This window comes from Athene noctua, chromosome 2, assembly GCF_965140245.1.
Source record: "Athene noctua chromosome 2, bAthNoc1.hap1.1, whole genome shotgun sequence".
In the NCBI taxonomy this organism is placed as follows: domain Eukaryota; kingdom Metazoa; phylum Chordata; class Aves; order Strigiformes; family Strigidae; genus Athene; species Athene noctua.
The window spans coordinates 3397480-3410748 of NC_134038.1; the positions used below are offsets into that span (position 1 = coordinate 3397480).

At 46.8% G+C, this 13269-nt stretch overlaps 1 protein-coding gene across 13 annotated transcripts in view; it reads left to right on the forward strand.

Moving 5' to 3' along the window:
- The first annotated feature begins 260 nt into the window (after positions 1-260).
- Positions 261-13269, forward strand: part of TSNARE1 (t-SNARE domain containing 1) — a 533649-nt gene continuing 520640 nt past the window's right edge. For 8 of the 13 annotated variants that reach the window (XM_074898355.1, XM_074898350.1, XM_074898344.1 and 5 more), the window contains exon 1: positions 261-350. The gene's annotated coding sequence lies outside the window, so the exon portion shown is untranslated. Of the gene's footprint in view, positions 351-494; positions 546-5345; positions 6128-13269 lie in introns of those variants that run through there. The other 5 variants (XM_074898345.1, XM_074898349.1, XM_074898353.1 and 2 more) reach the window with 4 other exon arrangements.

A 13269-nucleotide genomic window follows, 5' to 3' on the forward strand; every position in this document is an offset into this window, starting at 1 on the left:
CGGGACCCGAGGAGCCCCGGAGCCCCCGGCGGCTCCCCAAGACGCGCGCGCCCCACGGCAGCGCCCTGAGGCGGGAGGCGCTGAGGGACGGTGGGCGGGACCGCGGGCGTAGTTCCCGTCGGGGATTGGTCGTCTGGGAGGAAAGGGGGCGTGGCGACGCGCCGCGATGCCTGCTGGGAGTCGCAGTCCGGGGAGGGTGTCCGCGCGCGGCGGCACCTGCGGGCTGGCGGGCCTCCGGGAGGGGGCGGGGCGGGGCTGAGCACGTGGTCAGGGCGGGCCCTCGGCGGTCACGTGATGTTTGGGTGCCGGCCGCACGGCGCAGCCTCGCGGCGACGGGCGCGCGGCGGCAGGTGAGGGGCGCGCGCGGCGGCGGCGGTGGCGGCGCGTGCTGGGCCTTTCCCCGCCCTTCCGGGTGCGCGTGGGCGTGACACGGGGTGACACGGGGTGACACGGGGTGACACGGGTCGGGAGGACCCCGGGCCTGACCTAGGGACGGGCTGGCCTCGCTCGGGGGGGCACCCGGGGACAGCGCTGCGCTGCCGAGAGTGAGTGTGTGTGTGTGTGTAACGTGGGGACGGGCCTGAGCTGGCACAGGGGGTGTGTGTGTGTGTGTGTGTGTAACGTGGGGACAGGCCTGAGCTGGCACAGGGTGGGTGTGTGTGTGTGTGTGTGTAACGTGGGGACAGGCCTGAGCTGGCACAGGGTGGGGGTGTGTGTGTGTGTGTGTGTGTAACGTGGGGACGGGCCTGAGCTGGCACAGGGGGTGTGTGTGTGTGTGTGTAACGTGGGGACAGGCCTGAGCTGGCACAGGGTGTGTGTGTATGTGTGTGTGTGTGTAACGTGGGGACAGGCCTGAGCTGGCACAGGGTGGGGGTGGGTGTGTGTGTGTGTGTGTAACGTGGGGACAGGCCTGAGCTGGCACAGGGGGTGTGTGTGTGTGTGTGTGGGGATGTGTGTGTAATGTGGGGACGGGCCTGAGCTGGCACAGGGGGTGTGTGTGTGTGTGTAATGTGGGGACGGGCCTGAGCTGGCACAGGGGGTGTGTGTGTGTCTGTGTGGGGATGTGTGTGTAATGTGGGGACGGGCCTGAGCTGGCACAGGGGGTGTGGGCAGTTTGGGGACAGGGCTGGCCTTACACAGGGATGTGCATCAAATGGGGACAAGGGTGGCCTGGCACAGGGTGTGTGTGCAACACGGGGACAGGGCTGGTCTGGCCCAAGGAGTTTTGTGTGTGTGTGTGTGTGTGTGTGTGTAGCTTGGGGACAGGGCTGGCTTTGCACAGGGGTGTGTGGCAGTTTGGAGACAGGGCTGGTGTGGCACGGGGATGTGTGAGTTCAGCCTTGGGGACAGGCCTGAGCTGGCACAGGGTGTGTCTGTGCCACATGGGGACAGGGCTGGCCTGGCACGGGGGGGGGCGTGTGTAACATAGGTGCGACAGGGCTGGCTGTGCACGAGGAGTTTTTTGTGTGTGTGTGTGTGTATGTGTAGCTTGGGGACAGGGCTGGCCTTGCACAGGGTGTGTGTGTTCAGCCTTGGGGACAGGCCCGAGCTGGCACAAGGTGTGTGTGTGTAACATGGCGGGGACAGAGCTGGCCTTGCACAAGGAGTTGTGTGTGTGTGTGTGCAACATGGGGACAGGGCTGAGCTGGCACAGGGGGGTGTGTGTGCAACACGGGGACGGGGCTGGCCTTGCAACAAGGGATTTTGTGTGTGTGGGCAGTTTGGGGACAGGGCTGGCCTTGCACACAGGTGTGCATGAAACGGGCATAAGGGTGGCCTTGCACAGGGTGTGTGTGCAACACGGGGACAGGGCTGGCCCGGCACAGGGGGGTGTGTGAGTGCAGTTTGGGGACAAGGGTGACCTTACGTGGCGGGTCTGTGTGTTACCTAAGGACACAGCTGTACGGAGAGGTTTGGGTTTGCCACCCGGGAGCAGGGCTGGCCTGACACAGGGTTGTGCATGTGTGAACTAGGGACTGTGGCTGCCCTTGCACGGCGTTTGCACACGTGCATTTGCACAGCGTAGTGACTGCGGCTGCCCTTGCACGGGGCTGCGTGCGGACGAGCAATGTGGGGGGACAGGGGTTGGCCTTGCCCGGGGCTGCGAGCAAAGAGGGACACACGTGCTGGGCGTGCTGTGCCCTTCCAAGGACCACGCTTGTGTCCCACGTGGCCGGTGACTGGGTGGGGGTGGGAGGTCCCTGCACCCACTTTGCCACCCGCAGTCACGGCCACGCTGTCCCGTGGTCACTTAACACAATGAAGCATTGATGCGTTGACCTCCAGTGTGATGGCAGCGTTGGGAAGTGCTCTGTGACCCGTGTTGTAGTTAGATAATGGGTTTTGGCTCAGTTTTAACCTCACGTAGAGTGTAGTGGTATTTATTTATTTCTTTTTTTTTCCTTTCAGGCTAATTCAGGAAGCTTTAGCCATAAATGAGTCAGTGAGATGGACTTTCAAGTGCAAGGAGAGGAAATAAAACTACTTTTAAATGTATAAAGCGCCGCTTTCTGCCGTAGTCCTTGGCTGACTGCAGAAACTTTATTTTTTTTGGTGTTGCTTTTATACTACAAAGTGTTTGTGGTTTGAAGCTTTTAATAAAAGCTCGCCCTAACTGCGTGATACAATTAACCTGCACCATCTAGCACTGGAGTGGACTTTGCTGGGGAAATCTTGCGTTTCCACTGAACTGCTCGGTGTCTTTGTGTTGCCTATCAAAAATCACAGGGTTTGGAAACGTAAAAGCACGCTTTCATTCTTCCACCATCACACTGAATACGCCTTGAAAAACCTCTGCTTGTTTGCATTTGAAGTATTCCGTGACATTTGCAGCTCGAAATGTGTCCTTATGTCTGGGAGCGCCGCGCAGATAAGCGGTCGTCTGTTTGCAAACCCGGGGATAACACGTGGGGTGGCCTGAAGTGTTGCTCTTCATGCTACGTCCTGCTAAATCCAAAGTTTTTACTAGCTGTGTGGTGCGTGGACTGGGACTGGGAAGGCTGGGCAAAAACTGTGGTTTTTTTTTTTTTCCCCCCTTTTTTTCTTCATCCAGTAGCAATAGCAATAAGGTTCATGTTTTATGCAGCATTTACGCCTTTTTCTTGGCTGGTAGTTCCCTTTGCAACAGGGCTGTGAGTACACAGTGCCCCGTCCTGCCTTGTTGGGCTCACCTTGATCCAGGAGTCGATGCAGATAGGTCAGGTCTTTAAATCACCGATGGCTCAGGCCAGCTGCTGTCTGGCCCCTCGATGCTGTTCTGTTCCACCAGCTTCTCCCACTTCGATGTCCTTTTCCATCTCATGTCACCCCCAGGTGGGTCTCTGGGCTTTTTCTGGGGTGCTAATGATGTGCTGATCCCCCTCACTCCAGCCATCAGCTGAGCAACAAACGACCTGTTGCTCTCTCCAGAACCTCCCACCCTTTTGGTTTGCTTATATATATTAACGCAATTAAAAAAAAAAAAAAGAAAAAAGGCCACAACCACTACTGGTGTGGCTTTGGCAGACATGGGAGAGGCTGAGCAGTGGAACCACGTGTCCTGCTGCAGTTCTGGCTCCTCGGTTAGATCTCCATCTCTGGTATCTCCTCCCGTTGTGTCTAAAATGAAACTGAGCTTTCCGATACGATTTCTCCCTCCTAGAGGGGTGTGGGCAATTGCTCGGTTCAGAGGAGTGTTGCAGTGTAACGCTGTGCTGCTGCAGTTTTCCTGGCATCCAGGGTTGCCTCTTCTGCAACAACTGCAAGTTATTTAGCTGAGGTTGGCTACAGAGACTGGTAGAACAGAGATTTTGATATGAAAAGTCTTTTATTCCCATCCTCTCTTGTTCAGGAAACCATATTCCTTTTCTCACAGCTCTCCTGATTATTTTTTTTTTTTTTTTAATTTTATAGATTGTTTTGTCTAAATTATTTTAAACCTCTTGCCATTTGCTTCTTGCCGTGCATTTCTGGTGTGACCAGGTTTCCCAGCCAGCAAGACACCTGCTCTGGTACTGGAGATTCTTTACTGAGGCTGGAGGAGAAATAATACTTCTGTGTCTTGAAAAACTTGCACATCGATATTAGAGCACTTAAAATCTAATTTAAAAAAAAAAAAAACAAAAAACAACACAACAGTAGGCAAGCTGAAAATGAATGAGTCTGTGCTTCCCCTTTCTTATAAATATATATCAAATGGTATTTTGAATTGCTGGTTCTTCTGGGAATTCAGGGATATTTAAATAGCAAGTGTGAAAGGGTAAATAATATCAAGATAAAAATAATACTTTCAATTCCCTGCCTGTGCCATAAACACATTCTGCTAGATGAAAATGGAAAGAACCTTTAAAAAAAAATCTAATTTACTTTTCTCATCTTTGTCATCTTCCTTCCTACACTTCAGTTAGTTTGGGCACCAGGGTGGGTAGGTGGCTCTCGCTTGGCTTTTTCTGGACCTTCTGAGGTTGCTGGTGCTGCAGGGGACCGTGGAAATCCGTGACACCCGAGGGCTTTGTGTGGGCAGGAGGAGCCTCTGCCTGTGTTTTCTGTAGGGCTGGAGCCATCAGCATCAGTGCAAAGGCTGCTTGTGCCGGAAAGGACTTGTGCATCCAGGTCTGATCCCCGTGAGACCGGATGGATGGATGGATGTCCTTCCACTCAGGACATGGTTGGTGGCATCTTCTTGACCATAAGAACATGATCCGTTTGGCCTAAATTTCATCCAGATATTTAAGCATGAGTTTAACTCGCAAAATGAAGCATTGGAGCGTGCCTACGTGCTGGCACCTGCAGGGGAAATACTGCAAAACTTGTCTTCCAGCAGCATCACCAACCCTTCAAACTGCATTTTTTTTTTTTTTTTTTTTCTTTTAGAGCATACTTTTTGACGCATGCAAATACAAAATCTGGCCACAAACTTGTGTTGGCATTGCCAGCAGTAGCGTTAAATGTTGCAGGGATGAAGGGAAGCTCATGCCCATCGCTTGATGTTGAGTGCCCAGCAAGCTACATATAAAATTCACACTATCACCCTCCTGCGAAGGAGCGTGTGTCCTTTGGCTGTCAGGAGGTTATCAGTGGTTTTTAATAATACACTGTGTTTCTAAAGGAATATAGTCAAGATAAGAATCCTACTTTTTTTTTTTTTTTTTTTTTCTTCCTCTGGCCTCGCGAATGATGGCATGTAAGATTAAAATAATGCAAAAGAGTTAAATTAATCTTCAATTTAACACTTGCAGGGAGGTTTCTATTTAAAACTCTTCTTCGTAGTGTCACTAGTCAGGAAATTCAGTGGGCAGGTGCCATCTCTTTGTTGCAGCGCATGGGCACGTCTTTGCTTTTCAGTATTTCTGATGATGGGGAAAAATAGCATTTAACTTTTTTTTAAAAAAAAAAAAAAAGAGGTGCAGGATGGATATCTTTGCATCCATGTCCGTTTGGCTTGCAACACCATTAGAAAGCGAAGATTGCATTAGTGAGCCATTGCTTTTTCAAATGTAGTCTGAAGATGGGTAAAAAAAAGAAAAAACAAAAACAAAAAAGGTGTATCCACAGGTGATTTTTTTTTTTTTTTAATGCTTTTTTTCTGGGATGCAGAGCGGTGGGAAAAGCTTTTCCAAAAGTGGTTTTACGTTTGTTGGCTACTCATCTGCTAGGATGCTGCAAGCAAAATGTGCAGAACGTTTTCCAGTTTCTTGAATGAAGTTCAACTTGTCTCCAATACCTATTTACTACTTTTTTTTTTAGTAAATTTACTTTTTTTTCTTTTTTTAAAAAAAGCAAATGCTCATGTTGGGTTACGCTGCGGTTTCTTTGCTCTCTCTGTAATCTCTTCCCTAAATAAAACCAGAAAATAACTGCAAAATGGTTTATGCTCTTCATTGTGTAGCATTTATTTTATTCTTGTTCTACTCTCACCACCGCTGCAAAGCCACATGTTCGAATACGTGAGGTTTTTGAGGTTACTGGGGACTTTTTGTCCTCCTTCCCCTGCTGCATACGTTTATTGTGACTGTAGTCTTGAATAACTTGGCCGTGTATTTTTTTTTTTTTTTCCCCCCCTATAGGACTCCTTCATCGTCTGGTGGATGGAGTAAAGGAATGCAGGAGACAGCCGTGCTGTAGGATTTTATTCCAACCCTGTTGTGCTGTAGGTTGCCACAGTCCTTATTTCTGTCAAATAAAAACATTTTCTTCTTCCGTGAGGGACTTTGATCACGCTCATCGCTGAAGCTTGTTGCCTTTTTTTTTTTTTATAGTTTATAGTGATTCTTCTTGTGATCTTTCTTCGTGGAGGAGGGAGGTGCCTTCTTTCATTTTTCTGCATGCAAAACCAGGCACATTTGGAGGTGTTATGACCCGAATTTTTGGATTAGCCCATTTCTTTGCTGTGTGAGGTGCTAGAGAGTCAAATATGGTATGAGGGAACTCCCAAACTTGCTATTAATGGCAGCTTTGTAAAAAAAAATCTCATATGAGCAGATAGCTTAGGAGCTCTGTGGTGGAGGCATATACAGCCACGAATGTTGTTTTTCTTATTTTTTTTTTCTTTTTTCCCACTGATATTCCTTTATTTACCAGCTTGTGATGCCACATGATTGTGACCACAGTCTGCATGCAGTAGTGCTCAAGCTGCAGCTCGCCTGCTCCAATTTTGAGGTGTTTTGAGGGGAAAAAAAAATCCTTCTGGACTGTTTGGGAAAGACTTGGACGGTGTCTCACTGGGTTTGTGAGCTGTGCAGTGGTGGCTTTGAGTCTAGGCAAAACTATCTGAAGGGAAGTCCAGGCTGTGCTCTGAAAAGGCAGAGTTTTTCATGCAAAACCCACTGTTTTTTGGTTTGGTTTTTTTTTTTTTCATTGACATTTCCCCCTCGGATTTAGTTCTTAGTTATATAACCAGTATTAAAAATTTTTAATGTGAACAGTCTGTCTGGAAATCATTAGTGGCTAAAGGAAGGGCTTTTTATCAGAGGGTGCAGTGGTTGCAACTAACTGTAGACAATTGCAGTTGTGTTTGAGCTGAATTATTAGCAAATGGTTTGCAGCATCCCACGTCCCAGCCTGGAGATGTTCGTTATGCTCCGAGTTCTTCTAATTTTGGAGAGTGGAGGAAAAACGCTGCCATGCATCTGTTTGGTGATGGGGAAGGTCGATGATGCTGCAGGAACTGTGCTGACTCGCCCGATAATACCTTGTTTTAATATAAACGACATGACAGATTTTCTTCATTTACTTTTTGTTGTGCTTCATCTGCCTGGACACGGGAGCTGCAGATGGTGATCCCTCGAGTTTGTGTAATTTTGCCATTGCTTCTGTTGAAGCATCTCTTCTCCAACATGTGGGCTTGATATTTTTTTTTTTTTTTTTAAATGAGGATAATGCAGGTTAGTTGCTGCAGTCCCTCTTTGTCCCTTCTGTTTGTCATGGGATTTCTATTAAAGAGAAATCAAACTTTTTTTTTTTTTTTTTTTAATGGTAATTTCTACAACAACTTCCAGTCAACTTCAATAAACTGCATTTTCTATTCCCAGCTAGGAAAAAACAATCAAAATATCATGTGGCTGTAGGAGAGTAGGTGTTATATATTAAGGTGGAGATCCAGCTGTATAGTTTTTTTACTGTTTTCCATGTAGCTGCATCGTTCTGTTGGGAGCTGCAGATCTTGAGCTTTTCCTTCTTACAAAATGAAGCAAGAGCTGAACCTTAATACAGGTTTTGATTTTTTTTCTTTTTTCCTCACAAAACAATAGGTTTATGATCCCTTGTGACACTACTAGCTTTGTAGACTCTCATGAGAACCTCCTAATTTCTAAAATACCTAGTTTATACAAGTTTAAACATATTGTGAAATAGCTTGAGATGTGATTTCTCTTTCGCAAATGTTTTGATGTCTTCTGTCATCTGCTTGATGTATCCCCAGCCACTCACTTCCCTCAGTGCCTGTTGCTGCTGGAGAGACCTTAATGTCTGTCCCATCAAATATTCTGCTACAAGTAGCAGCCAGGAGTGGGTACTCCGTTAAAAAGTATGTGAAATAAAATTTATATACATATATATGTTATTAAATAACCATTTTTATAATGTAGTGCATAAGATATATATAAAATTCACACATATATATAATGATAGCGCATGTGGTTTTGTTCGGTTTTATGGTCTTTTTTTTTTTTTTTGCTTTCTTTCTAAAGAATTGAAAATTTCTGTCTTTTCTCTGCGGAAGCTGCTGTGGAGCTGTGGGATCAGTGCAGGCAGGATCAGGCCACGGTGAATAAGTATAGCTGTGATCAGAGAAGCGTCCTCAGCCTGCTCATGCTCGCCCTCCTCTTGCGTGCCATCTCGTACAGTTTGTAAAGCTCTCCAGATTTGTAGTGATGGGGAAAACTCAAGTCATTTTACTAAGATTACTTTTACTAATGGTAAAAAAGGAAAAAAATAATAATTAAATAGTGATGCTTAAAGTTGTGTTGAGGCCACTGCGTGTTAGTGGCTGGATTTCTCAGTGTTGAGGACCTTCGGCTTCCGTTAACTGCAGGGGGGTGAAGATGGAAGTAGGTGGCAAAATGCGGGTGTCGAAGCCCCAGTGATGCTGTCCCAAGCTTTTTGACACTTCTCTTTTAGAGAACAGCCGTGTGCTTTCAAAACCCTTCTTAAGTATTGATTGTGCACCGCAGGGGAGTTTCGGAGGTATGGGTTGTTTTTTTCTAAAAATATCATGGGTTGCTATCTTAGCCTAGCTCAGAAACTGGTCCGTTGGGGATACGTCTTAGCAAAGTGGTGTAAACAGTGCTGCGATATTACAGTGAAACAGGATGCTGCGACTGACTCACCTTTCAGTCTGAAAAAGCAGATTGACAGGCTCACTACAGATATTTTCCTGATTATCATCTTCAGAGCTTCAGGCAGATTGGTTTCTTCTCCTTTGCCCCAAACACAGGGCAATGGAAAAGATTTCAGTTCTGGTTTGCTTTCTTTTTTTTTTTTTTTTTCCCTCGCTCAGGGAATACCTGCAGTTTAACTGTAAATATCCTTTGTGCATGGAAACCAAGGTCTGCTTATTTCCCTTTTTCTTTTTTTCTTCTTTGCACATTATTCAGATGTACCTTTGTGTCCTTTTATATATAGAGATGTCTCATGGGCTCTCAGGTCTACAGGCTTGCTCTTCTCTTTGTCCAGTTCCTTTCCTAACACATTGTGTTTGGCATCCTTTTAAAAATTAATTAGAATTTACTGTAATCCCATCCTTGGAAAAACAGGGCTGTGGGTCCTAGTCCTGTTTGTGAGGCGTATGAATGCGGAATATAAAGAGAGCGTGCAGAAAGCAGTCTGGAGGTCCTCTTGTCCCTGGGACACTTGCCTCCTGCCTCCCTGCACCTCTGGTCTTCCTTCCTTCCTCTGGTAAGACCAGAAAGAGCTTTCACGTTCTCCTTGGTGGTTGCTTTGTGGGCTTGAGATGCTGCTGGCTTCTTCAGCCCCATTGGGGTGCAATAGCCTTTTTCAGGGAGGGTTCAGCTTTTGCTGCTTTTTCTCTGCTGGCAGAAAAAGAGAGTGAGACTGTAAAGCTTTTCTCTTTACGAGCAAATTACTTTTCAAAATTTGTGGTTCTTCCTGGGTGGGAGCAAGCAGTGGCCTTCAGGGTAAGGTAATGAGTGGTCTTCACTAGTCTTTCACATGCTGATGGAGCCCCTTGGCTGCCTCCCTCTACAACAGCTTTGATGGAGGAGGACTTATGGAGCTGATATCCTTCTTGCTTCTCTCCCATAGCCCAGAGAAGCAGGTAGTTGTCATGGTCAGTTAAAGGCTGGGTGGGCATCATCTCGATGGATGTCATCTCAAAGCCTGCCAGTGCCGTGATAAATCCCTTGTAGTTAACTGAAGCAATGTTTTCTGGTGGTTCATCGTGCTCCGTTTCCATTACTTGCCTTCCTGGGCAGACCGAGGCTGACTATTTTGCCTGGCTGGCTGCAAACCACTTTGCAAAGTTGCTTTTCTAAGCAGATGAGGGTGACCTTGCACTTGCTGATTTGGTAGCTGGGCTCCGATGCTGGCTCCCCTGCGTCGCATCTCGTAAATAACTGGTTTTCAGTTTCATTTCCCGGACCTGTTTACACCTTGCCAAAAATAATTACAACCTCCGAGACTACGATTTGCTGGATGAGGGGGAGGAGAGCACAGAAAAACCTGCAATCCACGTTTTTTTTTTTTTTTTCGTGCGCTTTCATCAATGCGGCGCTGCCAATGGGACTGGGATCTCCCTTCTGGAGCATGAATCAGGCTGCATTCGCCCGGGATCGTTCCTATTCCGTACATGAGGTTTCTTTTTGTTCCTCTGTTCAGCATCATCTTAAATTCATGTCCCGGGTGATGCCTCGCTCGCCTGCTTTATTACCTCTTAATGTGTTTTCCCAAGTATGTCTGGCGCTCGGATAAACCTCTCCTGCTTTTCTTGACTGCAAAACTGGCTCTTTCCGCGGTCTTCCTCTTCCAGCTGCTGTGTGCATCCTTCCTCTATCCATGCAGAGGTACTTTTCTGCTTCTTAGCACGTTTTCTGAGCGCTTCGGAGCCTGTGCATCCTCCTTGAAAGGCGGATGGCTGCCATCGCTCCCGGTTTTGCAGCCGAGACGCCGTTAGCTGTGGTCATGTGCAGAGCCGGTGGGGAAGGCAAGAGTATTTTTAGTGTGCACTTCTGTGCGCCGCTCGGGGGGCCGCCCACAGTTGAGTATTAAAATAATAGCGGGGACATTGGGTAAGCTCTGCAGCAAAATGGTGATATGCAAATTGCCATCTTAAGAGCAAACCTCAAGGCGATTTTTGGCAATGCATGCAAGGCTCCAAAGCAGTGTGTTTTGAATAAAGATTACAGCAAGGGATTTCGCCCAGAAGGCACGCTTGTCTCATTTATTCTGAAGCTTCGCAGAGCTGGTAATTCAGTGTTGGAAGCCAACAGGGTGAAATGTATGCACCTTTAAAAAGTTATTAGATTAGCATTGGCAAAACAAAATGTAATGTCGCCTCTGTAACTTGAATTTCCAGGGTTGCAGAAGCAATATATCCAGTTGCATTTCATTTGCAAGTGATTCCTGGGCGCGGTGCAGGGAAGAGGTGGTTCTGATGGCTGCACAGTTGGTTTGGGAGGTTTGGAGGCATTAGCTGGTGATCAGTGACCTTGTGCCAGCTGACTCAGCGCTGCTTTGACTTTTATCTTCAAGTTGGTGATAGGCAGCTTGGCTGTTTGAAACCTTGCAAGAAGAAACTGGGTAAAATACAAATTGCTTTTTTTGTGTGTGTTTTATTTCCTGGTTGCCAAATTCATAGTAGCACTACTGGGAAGGAAACAGCAATAAATTAGGAGAACCAAAGCAGTGGTTTTATAGTCACAGTGACTCACAGAATCAACTAGGTTGGAAGAGACCTTGAAGCTCCTCCAGTCAAACCATTCACCTCACCCTGACCATTCCCAACTCCCCCAGATCCCCCAGCGCTGGCTCAGCCCGAATCTTCAACCCCTCCAGGGATCCCGGGGACTCCCCCCTGCCCTGGGCAGCCCATTCCAACGCCCAACAGCCCCTTCTGCACAGAAATCCTTCCTCAGAGCCAGTCTAAACCTTCCCTGGAGCAATTTGAGGCCATTGTCCTCTAGTCCTTGCTTTGCAACCTTCCAAGCTGATCCTGTGTCCATCAGTACAAGTCAGAGGTACCATTTCTCCCTTCCACCCCCAAGCTCACCTGTATTTAATAGTTACAGCTGGGCAGCTGTATGGGTTTCCAGGTAAGTAAAGTAGTTATCCTGCTTCAGTAAGGACAAGGAGCACAAAGGGAGACCAAGAGAAGCAGTTACGTGCCGTGGGACCACTGACCAGCAGTGGCCATATTTAATATTTGAGGACTGAAAAGTGGGTGGAAGTTTTAACCTCTTGGCAGTACCTTCTGCTTTGGCCTATCTTTTCTTACCCACTCTTGACTAATGTTCCTGTTTTATCCTTGATCCTACTTTTGAACCTTATTTGACTTGTGGTGTCATTAAACGATGCATTTAAGGTGTCCTTGATGACGTGATGACTATCAAGAGCTCAGGTCCTTTCTCTCCTCTCACACACATCCCCCATAACTAGGTTATAACCACAGTTACTGAGCGGTTCCTGTGTGCCTGTGATGGCTTTAATTCAGTAGATGTTTCCTGACCAAATGTTTTTTGTCTGTGGACCATTACAGCATCCGGAGCCATTGGGTAGGAAGGCTGGAGGACTGCGTCTGCAAGACTTTTATCTCTTGCATATGATTTCTCAGGGACTTGAGACCTCTGAGACCTCTGAGCTGAGGTGCATCAAGTCATCATGGGCCATGGTTAGACTTGAGTGAAGCCAGTGTGCCCAACAGAAGGACGGGAGAACGTGCCCTGGAGCTTTTTAGAACATGCCCTGATGTTAGCTTTTTCGAAGTCTTGGTTGACTTCTTAAGAAGCCAGTTGAAACTTTTGGCTGAAATTGAGAAATCTGTGCCCAAATCTGCCAAGTTATGCGTAATGATTTTTTTTTTAGGTACTGGTAATAAAATGTAACTTAGTGTGCGAGTGCTGCTGTGCTAGTTTAGGGTATAACTGCTGAATGGATAAATTTCCTACAAGTTTACTTTAATTACTTGCAAATTGAGACTTTTAAGAGACAATGTTTGGTGGACTTGCCTCCGTGAGGTGACCAGATGGGAAGTGAATTTGAGTCATTCCATTTATTCCAGTTCTTGAGGAGCAAGTACTATGGTTCCTCAAGAAATATTAATTTTATGTGTTTTCATTATTCTTATGTTGTGAAGCCTGGGCATTGTTGGAAAAGAAAAGCTTGTACTGCAATAAATATGTTTCTCTAGGTCTGGAAACTGTCAGTCAGTGAAGCAACTTCTTGTGATCTTTGAGTTTTGTTGGTAGCGTTTGTTTTGGTTTTGGTTGTTTGGGTTTTTTTTTTAAGCTCTTTGAGATTGGCACAAATCTGTACCTTTTAGAGTCTGGAGAGGGATGATCTTAAATGGAGATGAAAGTAGTCAGTAGCTAATTTTTCTGTCTTTCAATGTAGCATGGAAGAACCAGGTGGCTGAGACTTTGTAGGAACATGTTCTACTGACTTTGGTACAAGTTTATGTTGATCAGCTCTTAGTTCACATGTGTCCTTTTACTTTAATTATACGTTCCAACACCATAAGACTTTTAAATATCAAATTTTGAGAGTGTTCTCTGCCAAAACTGCATGGTTTAAGTGCAGATCCTGTTGGCAGGCATCTCGGGAGCTGTTGACTTCCCTCCT